Source organism: Eschrichtius robustus, chromosome 1 (assembly GCF_028021215.1).
Source record: "Eschrichtius robustus isolate mEscRob2 chromosome 1, mEscRob2.pri, whole genome shotgun sequence".
Taxonomy (NCBI): domain Eukaryota; kingdom Metazoa; phylum Chordata; class Mammalia; order Artiodactyla; family Eschrichtiidae; genus Eschrichtius; species Eschrichtius robustus.
Window position 1 is genome coordinate 145,014,388 of NC_090824.1, and position 14,527 is coordinate 145,028,914.

Sequence of the window (14,527 nt, forward strand, 5' to 3'; positions counted from 1 at the left end):
GGGGCTGGAAAATGCCTTAGTCAAGCTTGGTCACGGCAAGCTTCCTTGGTGAGGGGTGGCTCTGGCATCTTGCCGTGACACGTTGGGATCCCGGTGGAGAGAGACTAAGGTAAGGCGAGTGAAAGAGAGACGTGAGATGGCTGGCTAAGCCCACAGGTTTACTGGTGGGTGGATAGATCGACGGTGGCCATGGGGTTCCCGGAACACATTTGGGATTCCCTCAGGAGCATCTGGAGGCACGTGTAGGGGAAGAATACGGGAGCACATTTGTGGACTGTCCCGCCTCTTTCCTCTCCTTGGCCGATTTGCTTCATGGCGGGTCCTTGTCCAGTGAAAGGTTGCCTTCATGGCACAGTATGGTGTCTTCTCATGGGGGCCGATTTGGAGGCCTTGGGGTGTTTTGTCCCTGTCTGGCCACGTTTCCCCTGTGTTGAAGACGTGAAGGTGTTCCTGAGGACAGCCAAGCATCATTTCTATACCCGGCCCACATAGCGTTCCCTGAGGATTGGAGCTCTACCAGGAGGTCATTGGGAGCAACCATGCAGAAACAAGGGAGTCGGCTGCCAAGGAAAGGCTACAGTTTTAAGGGCAGGAGAGGATGTGTGGCGTGGGTGTCATTTTTCCTGCCACCCGCTGGTGCGTCGAGACTGTGGTATCTGGCGAGCCTGGCCACAGGCCAGACAAGTCATACCGGTTCAAGTGTCTAGGCTGTTGTCTGGGTTCTCTCGTTGCATGGCTGTGGGTAACAAGTTGCTTGCAGAGTACCTGGGCCTCACGGTTTCCCCAATGTCACGTCACTGATGGTCCCAGAGTGTGAAAGTACCAGACACCACTGCAAGTTACGCCATTGCTGCAAGGGTTTCCCCGCCGCGTTGAGCATCGGAATGGTTCCCATGCCATTAGCTTTGTGTGTGGGCCAAGGGTAGGTTGCCAGTCTTGTAGCAGGCCAGGAAGTATGGCTACAGGTGAATCTCCATTGTTCAGTCCAGGAGTTCCTCTGGTGTGTTTTGTCACCGGTCCCTACAAGCTGCTTTTGTGGGAGGTCGTCCCATTTGGCCAAGGGCCGTTCCCTTGTGGAAGATCTCAGGGACCACATTTCCCCTTGAGGGTGAGTCCACTGTGTGGAAGCGTATGCGCCAGGAGTGGTTTGGTTCCCCAGAGGGCAGTGGCTCTTACGCTGAGTAATCCCATTTCCCCTGAGGGTGTCTCAGCGGTTCAGGGTGACATCCCTATGCTGTGTCGGTGGGGAGGCGGCTCAGGCGGGGAAGTTCAAGGCCCATACCAGGGGTTTGATGGACGGTCGTGCTCTTTGTGTTGATGCCCGTGCACTCTGAAGGCATCCGTGCCACGAAGCATTCACGTTTGGCTGTGGACACACAGACATGATGGGCTGCAAATGAATTGTTGAGGGGAGATAGAGTGCACATCGCTGGGCGGTATCACCCTTTGCCTCTGTGCCACCGTTCACTTTTCTCAAACATCCCTGTGTTCTGTCACACTGAGGCAGGTGGTGGAGTGCCCGGGAACAAACACCTGCAGCAGCATGGGGCCCTCTGTATAGTCCATGGTACCTGGCGAAGTGAGGACAGTGCGGCAAGTTGAGGCAAGTCGAGGCAAAAGAGTCTCAGAGTGATTTTGGCATGAAGTACTTGAGGATCCTCATAGGAACCTTGTGCTGGTGAGTGGAAATTCTTTGCAGAAACCTAGATGTTTGGCCACGGGGACTTGTGCCCTGAGACTACACCCTCACCTTCTTGGCTCTTCCAGTGGCACCCGAGATCCGATGCCATGATCCTTAGCTCCATTGGCAGCCCCGTGGGTCGGCTCTGGCCGCTCCTGACTGCTGACATGATTGAGATCGTTGGCTGCCCTGCGGTGGAGCCTGCAACTTTGAACGTGCAGCCTTTGAGCAGGTGGATTGATGATGACTCCCATAAATGCACTGCTTGGCACTCTGAACCAATGAATGGGTCTCAGGTTTCTCCGCAGTCATGTCACTGACGGGCCCGGGGGCGAAAATACAAGGCGCCAGGGCAAGTTACCCAGTTGCTGCAAGGGTTTGCCCTGCCAGTTTGGGCATTGGAATATCTCCAATGCCAATAGCTTTCTGTACGACCCAAGGGCATCGCCTCTGGCTTGACAAGGTTCCTGGTAGCAACCTTGTGGGGGTAAACGGAACTTCTTTGAAGAAACCTAGATGTTTGGCCACGGGGACTTGTGTGGCGAGACTACACCGTCACATTCCGGGCGCTTCCTGGGGCACCCGAGCTCCGATGCCCTGAGACTTGGGTGCACTTTCTGCCCCGTGGCTCGAGTCTGGCCGCTCCCTACTGCTGAGAGGATTGAGCTTGCTGACAGTCCGCGACTTTGCACGTCCAGCCTTTGAGCAGCTGCGTGGATCGGTGATGACTCCCATAAATGCATTCCTTCGAAATCTAAACAAAAAGAATGAGCAATACCTACCATCTTCTCATCCTAACTGAGGTCCAGCACGTGGCTCCCAAAGGAAAATTAGGGAGAGGTCCATGTCGCATTTGCTACCGTGGGCTCGCGCAGCAACATTGTTCAAGTTGAGGGTGGCGGGCTTGTCGTGCAGAAAGAGCCATGTGGAGAGGAGCCTGGGATGTCCATCTACGTGGGAAGGCTAAGGACAACTTGACGTCTCTGGGCACCTGAGTCTAGCCAAAACTGCTATCCCCTGCCGCGGTCAGCATGCGGGTATGAAAGGAAGCATGAGCCACTGGTACTCCTCTGGCTTGCCCTCGAGACCTACAGGCCACCCTCGAGCTCAGGTCGTTGCCTTGTTCCCGCAAGGAAACAGAAGTCTCTGCACTCAGGGTCAGAGAAGGAGTCCTGGCCAGGCCAGGCTTCTATGTCATGTTCAGCTTGGGAGGTGGGATGTAGTTTACGTTTGCCCTGATGGTCAGGGGAAATCAAATGGGCCACCGTCCCACGGATTTGGGCGACGCTGTTGGCTCCTCCTTGGGTTGTGTCCTGCTTGTGTGTTGTGTGTGGAGAGGTTGGAAAATGCCTTAGGCAAATCCAGGGGACATCAAGCTACTTAGGTGAGGGGTGGATTCGTTTGGGTCCTGGTGGAGAGAGGAAGGCAAGGCGAGCGGGAAATACACGTGAGAGTGTTGGCTAAGCCCACAGGCTTACTGTTGGGTGGATAGATGGTCGGTGGACATAGGGTTCCCGGAACTCTTTTGGGATATCTTCAGGAGCATTTGGAGTCCCGTGTAGGGAAGGAATACAGGTGCACATTCATAGACCATCCCAACCTTTTCCTCTCCTTTCTCAATGTGCTTCACGGCGGGTCCTTGTTCCAGTGAATGGTGCCTTCACGGCACAGTATGGTGTCTTCTCACTGGGCCCGATTTGGAGCCGTTGGGATGTTTTGTCCCTGTGTGGCCTCCTTGCCCCTATGTTGAGGATGTTAAGGTGTTCCTTAGGACAGCCCAGCGTCATTGCTATACCCAGTCGGCATAGCATTCCCTGAGGTTTGGAGCTCTCCCCGGAGGTCTTTGGGCCCAACCATGCAGAAAGAAGAGAGTTGGCTGCCAAGGAAATGCTACAGGTTTAAGGGCTGGAGTGAAAGTGTGCTGCAGGGGTCATTTTGTCCTGCCGCCTTCTGGTGCTGCGAGCCTGTGATCTACAACATGCATGGCTTCAAGCCAGAGAAGTCATGCCGGTTCAAGGGTCCAGGATGTTGGAGGCGTTCCCTCATTGCACGGCTGTGGGTGACACGTTGGTTCTGGAGGACCTGGGTCTCATGGTTTCTCCAAGGTCTTGTCCTTGAAGGGAAGAAAGACAATGTGCAAGGTGCTACGATAAGATACCCAGTTGCTGCAAGGGTTTGCCCCGCCACTTTGGGCATTGGAATGGCTCCCTTGCCATTAGCTTTGGTTGCGGTCCTAGGAAGTTCCTCTGGCTTGGCAGGAGACCAGGAAGTATGCCTGCTGGTGAGTCTCCCTTGATCAGTCCAGGCGTTCCTCAGGTGCCCTTTGTCACGGGTCCCTACGAGCCGCTTTTGATGGAGGTCGTCATATTCGGCCAAGGGCCCTTCCCTTGTGGAAGATCTCTCCCCTTGAGGGTGTGTCCACTGTGTGGAATCATAAGTGCCAAGGGCGTGTTTGTTGCCAAAGAGGGCACTTGTTCTTAGGCTGAGGGGGCCCAGTTGTCCTGAGGGTGTCTCAGGGGATCAGGAAGACATCGTTTTGCTGTGATGCAGGGCAGATTGCTCAGGAGAGGAATTTCAGGGCCCGAGGCCAGGGTCTTGTTGGTCGGCGGCGCTCTTTGTCCTGATGGCCACACGCTCTGTAGGCGCATGTGCCACGATGCTTTCACGTTTGGGTGCGTAAACACAGGCAAGATGGACAGCAAATGAAATGTTGAGGAGAGATAGAACACACATCACTGGGTGGTATCGACCTTTCCCTCGCTGCGCCCATGCACCCTCCTCAAGCCTGCGTGTGTTCTCTCACCCGAGCCAGGTGGAATGCCAGGGAAAGAATGCCAGCAGCAGCCTGGGGCCATCCGTATAATCCCTGATGCCCGTTGAAAGGAGGACGGCGTGGCAAGGCGAGGCCAGGCGAAGGAGTCTCGGAGGGGTCCTGGCATGCATTCCATGAGGATCCTGCTTTAACCCTTGTTGCAGTAAGCGACACTTCTGTGCTAAACCTAAAGGTTTGGCAACGGGAACGTGTGCACCAGGGCTACACCCTCACCTTCTGGTTTTTTCTCGGGGAACACGAGCTTTGATGCCCTGAGAACTGGCTGCATTTCCTGACCCATGGCTCGGCTCTGGCCACTTCTGTACGCTGATATGATTCAGCTCGCTGGCCGTCCCATGGTGGAATCTGCAACTTTGCATGTCCAACGTTTGAGCATGTGCTTGGATCGATGATGACTCCCACAAATGCTTTCCTTGGAAATCTTAACAAAATGAGGGAGAAATCCCTACCGTCTCCTCGTTGGAACTGAGGTCCAGCACGTGGCTCCCAAAAGGAAAGTAGGGAGAGGTTCACATTGCATTTGCGGCCGTGGGTGTCCACAGCCACGTTGTTCAAGTTGAGGGTTGTGGTCATCTCATGGGGAGAAGAGCAATTGGGAAAGGAGCCTGGGATGCCAATGCAGGCGGGAAGGCGTGGGACAGCGTGCCGTCTCTGGGTTCCTTGGTCTAGCCAGGACTGCTGTCCCCTGCCACGGTTCAGCATGCAGGTAGGAGAGGAAGCGTGCGCCATTGCTGGTTCTGCCACCTGCGCTTGAGTTCTACAGGCTGCCCCAACCGGCTGGTCATTGCCTTGTGGCCTCAAAGAAACAGAAGTCTGTAGGCTCAGGGTCAGAACAGGATTCCAGGCCTAGGGCAGGTTTCTTTGTCATGTTCTGCTTGGGAGACCATATGCAATTTAGGTTTCTCCTGATGAGGGGAGAAATCAAATGGGCCAGTGTTCCTGGGAGTTTAGGCAATCTGATGGCTCCTCCTCGGGTTGTGTCCTGCTTGTGTGTGCTGTGTGAAGGGGCTGGAAAATGCCTTAGTCAAGCTTGGTCACGGCAAGGTTCCTTGGTGAGGGTTGGCTCTGGCATCTTGCCGTGATCCCGGCATCTTGTTGGGATCCCGGTGGAGAGAGATTAAGGTAAGGCGAGTGAAAGAGAGACGTGAGATGGCTGGCTAAGCCCACAGGTTTACTGGTGGGTGGATAGATCGACGGTGGCCATGGGGTTCCCGGAACACATTTGGGATTCCCTCAGGAGCATCTGCAGGCACGTGTAGGGAGAGAATACGGGAGCACATTTGTGGACTGTCCCGCCTCTTTCCTCTCCTTGGCCGATTTGCTTCATGGCGGGTCCTTGTCCAGCGAAAGGTTGCCTTCATGGCACAGTATGGTGTCTTCTCATGGGGGCTGATTTGGAGGCCTTGGGGTGTTTTGTCCCTGTCTGGCCACGTTCCCCCTGTGTTGAAGACGTGAAGGTGTTCCTGAGGACAGCCAAGCATCATTTCTCTACCCGGCCCACATAGCGTTCCCTGAGGATTGGAGCTCTACCAGGAGGTCATTGGGCGCAACCATGCAGAAACAAGGGAGTCGGCTGGCAAGGAAAGGCTACAGTTTTAAGGGCAGGAGAGGATGTGTGGCGTGGGTGTCATTTTTCCTGCCACCCGCTGGTGCGTCGAGACTGTGGTATCCGGCGAGCCTGGCCACAGGCCAGACAAGTCATACCGGTTCAAGTGTCTAGGCTGTTGTCTGGGTTCTCTCGTAGCATGGCTGTGTGTAACAAGTTGCTTGCAGAGTACCTGGGCCTCACGGTTTCCCCAATGTCACGTCACTGATGGTCCAAGAGTGTGAAAGTACCAGACACCACGGCAAGTTACGCCATTGCTGCAAGGGTTTCCCCGCCGCGTTGAGCATCGGAATGGTTCCCAAGGCATTAGCTTTGTGTGTGGGCCAAGGGTAGGTTGCCATTCTTGGCAGCAGGCCAGGAAGTATGGCTACAGGTGAATCTCCATTGTTCAGTCCAGGAGTTCCTCTGGTGTGTTTTGTCACCGGTCCCTACAAGCTGCTTTTGTGGGAGGTCGTCCCATTTGGCCAAGGGCCGTTCCCTTGTGGAAGATCTCAGGGACCACATTTCCCCTTGAGGGTGAGTCCACTGTGTGGAAGCGTATGCGCCAGGAGTGGTTTGGTTCCCCAGAGGGCAGTGGCTCTTATGCTGAGTAATCCCATTTCCCCTGAGGGTGTCTCAGCGGTTCAGGGTGACATCCCTATGCTGTGTCGGTGGGGAGGCGGCTCAGGCGGGAAGTTCAAGGCCCATACCAGGGGTCTGATGGACGGCCGTGCTCTTTGTGTTGATGCCCGTGCACTCTGAAGGCATCTGTGCCACGAAGCATTCACGTTTGGCTGTGGACACACAGACATGATGGGCTGCAAATGAAATGTTGAGGGGAGATAGAGCGCACATCGCTGGGCGGTATCACCCTTTGCCTCTGTGCCCCCGTTCACTTTTCTCAAACATCCCTGTGTTCTGTCACACTGAGGCAGGTGGTGGAGTGCCCGGGAACAAACACCTGCAGCAGCATGGGGCCCTCTGTATAGTCCATGGTACCTGGAGAAGTGAGGACAGTGCGGCAAGTGGAGGCAAGTCGAGGCAAAAGAGTCTCAGAGTGATTTTGGCGTGAAGTACTTCAGGATCCTCGTAGGAACCTTGTGCTGGTGAGTGGAAATTCTTTGCAGAAACCTAGATGTTTGGCCACGGGGACTTGTGCCCTGAGACTACACCCTCACCTTTTTGGTTCTTCCAGTGGCACCCGAGATCCGATGCCATGATCCTTAGCTCCATTGGCAGCCCCGTGGGTCGGCTCTGGCCGCTCCTGACTGCTGACATGATTGAGATCGTTGGCTGCCCTGCGGTGGAGCCTGCAACTTTGAACGTGCAGCCTTTGAGCAGGTGGATTGATGATGACTCCCATAAATGCACTGCTTGGCACTCTGAACCAATGAATGGGTCTCAGGTTTCTCCGCAGTCATGTCACTGACGGGCCCGGGGGCAAAAACACAAGGTGGCAGGGAAAGTTACCCAGTTGCTGCAAGGGTTTGCCGTGCCAGTTTGGGCATTGGAATATCTCCAATGCCAATAGCTTTCTGTACGACCCAAGGGCATCGCCTCTGGCTTGACAAGGTTCCTGGTAGAAACCTTGTGGGGGTAAACGGAACTTCTTTGAAGAAACCTAGATGTTTGGCCACGGGGACTTGTGCGGCGAGACTACACCGTCACATTCCGGGCGCTTCCTGGGGCACCCGAGCTCCGATGCCCTGAGACTTGGGTGCACTTTCTGCCCCGTGGCTCGAGTCTGGCCGCTCCCTACTGCTGAGAGGATTGTGCTTGCTGACAGTCCGCGACTTTGCACGTCCAGCCTTTGAGCAGCTGCGTGGATCGGTGATGACTCCCATAAATGCATTCCTTCGAAATCTAAACAAAATGAATGAGCAATACCTACCATCTTCTCATCCTAACTGAGGTCCAGCACGCGGCTCCCAATGGAAAATTAGGGAGAGGTCCATGTCGCATTTGCTACTGTGGGCTCGCGCAGCAACATTGTTCAAGTTGAGGGTGGCGGGCTTCTCGTGCAGAAAGAGCCATGTGGAGAGGAGCCTGGGATGTCCATCTACGTGGGAAGGCTAAGGACAACTTGACGTCTCTGGGCACCTGAGTCTAGCCAAAACTGCTATCCCCTGCCGCTGTCAGCATGCGGGTATGAAAGGAAGCATGAGCCACTGGTACTCCTCTGGCTTGCCCTCGAGACCTACAGGCCACCCTCGAGCTCAGGTCATTGCCTTTTTCCCGCAAGGAAACAGAAATCTCTGCACTCAGGGTCAGAGAAGGAGTCCTGTCCAGGCCAGGCTTCTATGTCATGTTCAGCTTGGGAGGTGGGATGTAGTTTACGTTTGCCCTGATGGTCAGGGGAAATCAAATGGGCCACCGTCCCACGGATTTGGGCGACGCTGTTGGCTCCTCCTTGGGTTGTGTCCTGCTTGTGTGTTGTGTGTGGAGAGGTTGGAAAATGCCTTAGGCAAATCCAGGGGACATCAAGCTACTTAGGTGAGGGGTGGATTCGTTTGGGTCCTGGTGGAGAGAGGAAGGCAAGGCGAGCGGGAAATACACGTGAGAGTGTTGGCTAAGCCCACAGGCTTACTGTTGGGTGGATAGATGGTCGGTGGACATAGGGTTCCCGGAACTCTTTTGGGATATCTTCAGGAGCATTTGGAGTCCCGTGTAGGGAAGGAATACAGGTGCACATTCATGGACCATCCCAACCTTTTCCTCTCCTTTCTCAATGTGCTTCACGGCGGGTCCTTGTTCCAGTGAATGGTGCCTTCACGGCACAGTATGGTGTCTTCTCACTGGGCCCGATTTGGAGACATTGGGATGTTTTGTTCCTGTGTGGCCTCCTTGCCCCTATGTTGAGGATGTTAAGGTGTTCCTTAGGACAGCCCAGCGTCATTGCTATACCCAGTCGGCATAGCATTCCCTGAGGTTTGGAGCTCTCCCCGGAGGTCTTTGGGCCCAACCATGCAGAAAGAAGCGAGTTGGCTGCCAAGGAAATGCTACAGTTTTAAGGGCTGGAGTGAAAGTGTGCTGCAGGGGTCATTTTGTCCTGCCGCCTTCTGGTGCTGCGAGCCTGTGATCTCCAGCATGCATGGCTTCAAGCCAGAGAAGTCATGCCGGTTCAAAGGTCCAGGATGTTGGAGGCGTTCCCTCATTGCACGGCTGTGGGTGACACGTTGGTTCTGGCGGACCTGGGTCTCATGGTTTCTCCAAGGTCTTGTCCTTGAAGGGAAGAAAGACAATGTGCAAGGTGCTACGATAAGATAACCAGTTGCTGCAAGGGTTTGCCCCGCCACTTTGGGCATTGGAATGGCTCCCTTGCCATTAGCTTTGGTTGCGGTCCTAGGAAGTTCCTCTGGCTTGGCAGGAGACCAGGAAGTATGCCTGCTGGTGAGTCTCCCTTGATCAGTCCAGGCGTTCCTCAGGTGCCCTTTGTCACGGGTCCCTACGAGCCGCTTTTGATGGAGGTCGTCATATTCGGCCAAGGGCCCTTCCCTTGTGGAAGATCTCTCCCCTTGAGGGTGTGTCCACTGTGTGGAATCATAAGTGCCAAGGGCGTGTTTGTTGCCAAAGAGGGCACTTGTTCTTAGGCTGAGGGGGCCCAGTTGTCCTGAGGGTGTCTCAGGGGATCAGGAAGACATCGTTTTGCTGTGATGCAGGGCAGATTGCTCAGGAGAGGAATTTCAGGGCCCGAGGCCAGGGTCTTGTTGGTCGGCGGCGCTCTTTGTCCTGATGGCCACACGCTCTGTAGGCGCATGTGCCACGATGCTTTCACATTTGGGTGCGTAAACACAGGCAAGATGGACAGCAAATGAAATGTTGAGGAGAGATAGAACACACATCACTGGGTGGTATCGACCTTTCCCTCGCTGCGCCCGTGCACCCTCCTCAAGCCTGCGTGTGTTCTCTCACCCGAGCCAGGTGGAATGCCAGGGAAAGAATGCCAGCAGCAGCCTGGGGCCATCCGTATAATCCCTGATGCCCGTTGAATGGAGGACGGCGTGGCAAGGCGAGGCCAGGCGAAGGAGTCTCGGAGGGGTCCTGGCGTGCATTCCATGAGGATCCTGCTTTAACCCTTGTTGCGGTAAGTGACACTTCTGTGCTAAACCTAAAGGTTTGGCGACGGGAACGTGTGCACCGGGGCTACACCCTCACCTTCTGGTTTTTTCTCGGGGAACACGAGCTTTGATGCCCTGAGAACTGGCTGCATTTCCTGACCCATGGCTCGGCTCTGGCCACTTCTGTACGCTGATATGATTCAGCTCGCTGGCCGTCCCATGGTGGAATCTGCAACTTTGCATGTCCAACGTTTGAGCATGTGCTTGGATCGATGATGACTCCCACAAATGCTTTCCTTGGAAATCTTAACAAAATGAGGGAGAAATCCCTACCGTCTCCTCGTTGGCACTGAGGTCCAGCACGTGGCTCCCAAAAGGAAAGTAGGGAGAGGTTCACATTGCATTTGCGGCCGTGGGTGTCCACAGCCACGTTGTTCAAGTTGAGGGTTGTGGTCATCGCATGGGGAGAAGAGCAATTGGGAAAGGAGCCTGGGATGCCAATCCTTCGAGAAGGCGTGGGACACCGTGCCGTCTCTGTGTTCCTTGGTCTAGCCAGGACTGCTGTCCCCTGCCACGGTTCAGCATGCAGGTAGGAGAGGAAGCGTGCGCCATTGCTGGTTCTGCCACCTGCGCTTGAGTTCTACAGGCTGCCCCCACCGGCTGGTCATTGCCTTGTGGCCTCAAAGAAACAGAAGTCTGTAGGCTCAGGGTCGGAACAGGATTCCAGGCCTAGGGCAGGCTTCTTTGTCATGTTCTGCTTGGGAGACCATATGCAATTTAGGTTTCTCCTGATGAGGGGAGAAATCAAATGGGCCACTGTTCCTGGGAGTTTAGGCAATCTGATGGCTCCTCCTCGGGTTGTGTCCTGCTTGTGTGTGCTGTGGGAAGGGGCTGGAAAATGCCTTAGTCAAGCTTGGTCACGGCAAGCTTCCTTGGTGAGGGGTGGCTCTGGCATCTTGCCGTGACACGTTGGGATCCCGGTGGAGAGAGATTAAGGTAAGGCGAGTGAAAGAGAGACGTGAGATGGCTGGCTAAGCCCACAGGTTTACTGGTGGGTGGATAGATCGACGGTGGCCATGGGGTTCCCGGAACACATTTGGGATTCCCTCAGGAGCATCTGGAGGCACGTGTAGGGGAAGAATACGGGAGCACATTTGTGGACTGTCCCGCCTCTTTCCTCTCCTTGGCCGATTTGCTTCATGGCGGGTCCTTGTCCAGCGAAAGGTTGCCTTCATGGCACAGTATGGTGTCTTCTCATGGGGGCCGATTTGGAGGCCTTGGGGTGTTTTGTCCCTGTCTGGCCACGTTTCCCCTGTGTTGAAGACGTGAAGGTGTTCCTGAGGACAGCCAAGTATCATTTCTATACCCGGGCAACATAGCGTTCCCTGAGGATTGGAGCTCTACCAGGAGGTCATTGGGAGCAACCATGCAGAAACAAGGGAGTCGGCTGCCAAGGAAAGGCTACAGTTTTAAGGGCAGGAGAGGATGTGTGGCGTGGGTGTCATTTTTCCTGCCACCCGCTGGTGCGTCGAGACTGTGGTATCCGGCGAGCCTGGCCACAGGCCAGACAAGTCATACCGGTTCAAGTGTCTAGGCTGTTGTCTGGGTTCTCTCGTTGCATGGCTGTGGGTAACAAGTTGCTTGCAGAGTACCTGGGCCTCACGGTTTCCCCAATGTCACGTCACTGATGGTCCCAGAGTGTGAAAGTACCAGACACCACTGCAAGTTACGCCATTGCTGCAAGGGTTTCCCCGCCGCGTTGAGCATCGGAATGGTTCCCATGCCATTAGCTTTGTGTGTGGGCCAAGGGTAGGTTGCCAGTCTTGGCAGCAGGCCAGGAAGTATGGCTACAGGTGAATCTCCATTGTTCAGTCCAGGAGTTCCTCTGGTGTGTTTTGTCACCGGTCCCTACAATCTGCTTTTGTGGGAGGTCGTCCCATTTGGCCAAGGGCCGTTCCCTTGTGGAAGATCTCAGGGACCACATTTCCCCTTGAGGGAGAGTCCACTGCGTGGAAGCGTATGCGCCAGGAGTGGTTTGGTTCCCCAGAGGGCAGTGGCTCTTACGCTGAGTAATCCCATTTCCCCTGAGGCTGTCTCAGCGATTGAGGGTGACATCCCTATGCTGTGTCGGTGGGGAGGCGGCTCAGGCGGGGAAGTTCAAGGCCCATACCAGGGGTTTGATGGACGGCCGTGCTCTTTGTGTTGATGCCCGTGCACTCTGAAGGCATCCGTGCCACGAAGCATTCACGTTTGGCTGTGGACACACAGACATGATGGGCTGCAAATGAAATGTTGAGGGGAGATAGAGCGCACATCGCTGGGCGGTATCACCCTTTGCCTCTGTGCCCCCGTTCACTTTTCTCAAACATCCCTGTGTTCTGTCACACTGAGGCAGGTGGTGGAGTGCCCGGGAACAAACACCTGCAGCAGCATGGAGCCCTCTGTATAGTCCATGGTACCTGGAGAAGTGAGGACAGTGTGGCAAGTTGAGGCAAGTCGAGGCAAAAGAGTCTCAGAGTGATTTTGGCGTGAAGTACTTGAGGATCCTCGTAGGAACTTTGTGCTGGTGAGTGGAAATTCTTTGCAGAAACCTAGATGTTTGGGCACGGGGACTTGTGCCCTGAGACTACACCCTCACCTTCTTGGCTCTTCCAGTGGCACCCGAGATCCGATGCCATGATCCTTAGCTCCATTGGCAGCCCCGTGGGTCGGCTCTGGCCGCTCCTGACTGCTGACATGATTGAGATCGTTGGCTGCCCTGCGGTGGAGCCTGCAACTTTGAACGTGCAGCCTTTGAGCAGGTGGATTGATGATGACTCCCATAAATGCACTGCTTGGCACTCTGAACCAATGAATGGGTCTCAGGTTTCTCCGCAGTCATGTCACTGACGGGCCCGGGGGCGAAAATACAAGGCGCCAGGGCAAGTTACCCAGTTGCTGCAAGGGTTTGCCCTGCCAGTTTGGGCATTGGAATATCTCCAATGCCAATAGCTTTCTGTACGACCCAAGGGCATCGCCTCTGGCTTGACAAGGTTCCTGATAGAAACCTTGTGGGGGTAAACGGAACTTCTTTGAAGAAACCTAGATGTTTGGCCACGGGGGCTTGTGCGGCGAGACTACACCGTCACATTCCGGGCGCTTCCTGGGGCACCCGAGCTCCGATGCCCTGAGACTTGGGTGCACTTTCTGCCCCGTGGCTCGAGTCTGGCCGCTCCCTACTGCTGAGAGGATTGAGCTTGCTGACAGTCCGCGACTTTGTACGTCCAGCCTTTGAGCAGCTGCGTGGATCGGTGATGACTCCCATAAATGCATTCCTTCGAAATCTAAACAAAATGAATGAGCAATACCTACCATCTTCTCATCCTAACTGAGGTCCAGCACGTGGCTCCCAAAGGAAAATTAGGGAGAGGTCCATGTCGCATTTGCTACCGTGGGCTCGCGCAGCAACATTGTTCAAGTTGAGGGTGGCGGGCTTGTCGTGCAGAAAGAGCCATGTGGAGAGGAGCCTGGGATGTCCATCTACGTGGGAAGGCTAAGGACAACTTGACGTCTCTGGGCACCTGAGTCTAGCCAAAACTGCTATCCCCTGCCGCGGTCAGCATGCGGGTATGAAAGGAAGCATGAGCCACTGGTACTCCTCTGGCTTGCCCTCGAGACCTACAGGCCACCCTCGAGCTCAGGTCGTTGCCTTGTTCCCGCAAGGAAACAGAAGTCTCTGCACTCAGGGTCAGAGAAGGAGTCCTGGCCAGGCCAGGCTTCTATGTCATGTTCAGCTTGGGAGGTGGGATGTAGTTTACGTTTGCCCTGATGGTCAGGGGAAATCAAATGGGCCACCGTCCCACGGATTTGGGCGACGCTGTTGGCTCCTCCTTGGGTTGTGTCCTGCTTGTGTGTTGTGTGTGGAGAGGTTGGAAAATGCCTTAGGCAAATCCAGGGGACATCAAGCTACTTAGGTGAGGGGTGGATTCGTTTGGGTCCTGGTGGAGAGAGGAAGGCAAGGCGAGCGGGAAATACACGTGAGAGTGTTGGCTAAGCCCACAGGCTTACTGTTGGGTGGATAGATGGTCGGTGGACATAGGGTTCCCGGAACTCTTTTGGGATATCTTCAGGAGCATTTGGAGTCCCGTGTAGGGAAAGAATACAGGTGCACATTCATGGACCATCCCAACCTTTTCCTCTCCTTTCTCAATGTGCTTCACGGCGGGTCCTTGTTCCAGTGAATGGTGCCTTCACGGCACAGTATGGTGTCTTCTCACTGGGCCCGATTTGGAGCCGTTGGGATGTTTTGTCCCTGTGTGGCCTCCTTGCCCCTATGTTGAGGATGTTAAGGTGTTCCTTAGGACAGCCCAGCGTCATTGCTATACCCAGTC

General features: G+C 55.0%; 5 non-coding genes across 5 annotated transcripts; all 5 read left to right on the forward strand.

Moving 5' to 3' along the window:
- Window positions 1-2,396: 2,396 nt before the first annotated feature.
- LOC137750312 (small nucleolar RNA SNORD116) lies at window positions 2,397-2,488 on the forward strand. The gene has a single exon (XR_011070420.1). It is a non-coding gene; the product is annotated as a small nucleolar RNA SNORD116 (small nucleolar RNA).
- Window positions 2,489-4,896: 2,408 nt separating this feature from the next.
- On the forward strand, window positions 4,897-4,988 carry LOC137753886 (small nucleolar RNA SNORD116). Its single transcript, XR_011071617.1, has one exon. It is a non-coding gene; the product is annotated as a small nucleolar RNA SNORD116 (small nucleolar RNA).
- A 2,935-nt stretch (window positions 4,989-7,923) lies between these two features.
- On the forward strand, window positions 7,924-8,015 carry LOC137777789 (small nucleolar RNA SNORD116). Its single transcript, XR_011076627.1, has one exon. It is a non-coding gene; the product is annotated as a small nucleolar RNA SNORD116 (small nucleolar RNA).
- Window positions 8,016-10,423: 2,408 nt separating this feature from the next.
- Window positions 10,424-10,515, forward strand: LOC137754101 (small nucleolar RNA SNORD116). Its single transcript, XR_011071731.1, has one exon. It is a non-coding gene; the product is annotated as a small nucleolar RNA SNORD116 (small nucleolar RNA).
- Window positions 10,516-13,441: 2,926 nt separating this feature from the next.
- Window positions 13,442-13,533, forward strand: LOC137777801 (small nucleolar RNA SNORD116). Its single transcript, XR_011076630.1, has one exon. It is a non-coding gene; the product is annotated as a small nucleolar RNA SNORD116 (small nucleolar RNA).
- Window positions 13,534-14,527: the final 994 nt, after the last annotated feature.